The sequence below is a fragment of the Pinus tabuliformis genome, chromosome 9 (assembly GCF_031772625.1).
Source record: "Pinus tabuliformis cultivar Carrire ecotype Pingquan chromosome 9, CPIR1, whole genome shotgun sequence".
Classification (NCBI taxonomy): domain Eukaryota; kingdom Viridiplantae; phylum Streptophyta; class Pinopsida; order Pinales; family Pinaceae; genus Pinus; species Pinus tabuliformis.
The window spans coordinates 1,530,330,757-1,530,332,567 of NC_142307.1; positions in this window are offsets into that span (position 1 = coordinate 1,530,330,757).

Here is a 1,811-nt window from a genome sequence, read left to right on the forward strand (position 1 = left end):
ATATAGTGGTTTGAGCGACATTCAATGCTCAGAGAATGCCACTATAGTATATGATAATGTATGATAATGATTGCTTTATGATTGAGGTTTAAAACTTTTTAATGTTTTTGCATTTTCAAGAAGGTTTAAATTTATGTTCATCTTTTCTATGTTTTGTGCTTGATAGATCCGAGGTTAAGATTCATTTACACTAATATAATTATAATGTATCTTTAACCTTACTTTTCTTGATTTTGTTACACTGAAGGCCTAACTACAACATTTTTTTATATAGAAATTCTCTATAAGGTTGATGATTTCAATGTAATAAGTGATTTTTAATCTTCCTTAAGTAATTTGTTTGTTTTTTTTTCTTTAATTTCATATTTAAGTTGAGCCTATGTGAGCTCCAATGTTTGATAATGGAATGACCTATCCACCAACAGAATGTTTCTAAGCTTGGTGGAGCTTGAACACCCCTTGGGATAATTAGATTCCCCTAGAAATGGCTTTCATTCCCCACCTCTCCCCATAAAATTTAAACCTGAAACATTTTAATATTTACTTAATTTTTATATATTATAAAAAAGTTTCTAACATATTCCAAGGAAGAAAAGGACTCCTTATTTTATTAATGGAATGGAGAGATCTGTTACTCTTCTCTATCCACATTGTTTTGTTTATTACTCCCTACATTGCTAGGCATTATAGTTTCTCATTACTTATCAAACGATGAATTCTTTCTAATATTTTTTCATTTTTTCATAAATTAGAATAAAGAAAATTATATATAATATATATTATTTTTTTAAAAAATATTAGTTTCTAAATTTGTAAATTACATTATAATAATATATTTATCAAATGAAAATGTTCTAAATAACTTTTAAAATTTATGCATCTATATATACTTATGTATTTACAATAGCAGCTAACTTTATTTATGTGCATTCTCACAGTATTAGTTTTATGCAAAATAGTTTTTCTACACCATTTCACAACCTCTTCATCTATATCTCTACATAACCTATCTATTAACCTATCTAGGAACAATGACATATGTGCCATATACCATTTGATAAGAAGAAGTTCCTATGGCCCTCTTAGTGCTTATTCTATCCACCAGAGTGAATATTTGATGTTTGTATCCCAACCCCTTTTATTATTGTCTAGCATCTTCTTGATTATTCTAATGAGATTCTTGTTTGAGGATTTTTCTAGCCCATTACCTTGTGGGTAATAAGTTGTGGAATGTATTAGTTCAACACCATAATCTTAGAAAAAAATTATCATCCTAGACGATTTGAAGGCTTGGGCGTTATTTGTCACAAGCTTTTGGACATACGAACCTTGAGAGAATGCAGTCATTGAGGAAATTCATAATCACCTTCTCAATATCTTTTCGGGTTGGAATCACCTCTACCAATTTTTTGAAGTAATTGGTAGCTCTAAGGATATATTTGGGTTGGCCAACTAAAATCGGATGTATTTTTTTGATGAAATATAATCCCCACTGTTGGAACAATGCTTAGACATTGATAGGACTTAGTGGAAGAGACTTCAACTTTTGCTTTCCTGCAAACATTTGGATTTTTGTACATGATCTTATAGCAACACTATTGTCTTTAAACAATGAAGTCCAATAGTATATAGTGCTCAAAATCATGTATGTTGTGCCTTTCCATGCTTGATGACCCCCATATATTCCGTAATGAAAATCTAAGATGATCCCCTACGTTTGATCTGCAGTAACATAATTAAGAAAGACATTTATGGAGAGTTTCCAATACAAGCCTCCTCCAATGATACACTACTTAATTGCTCTCAATTTA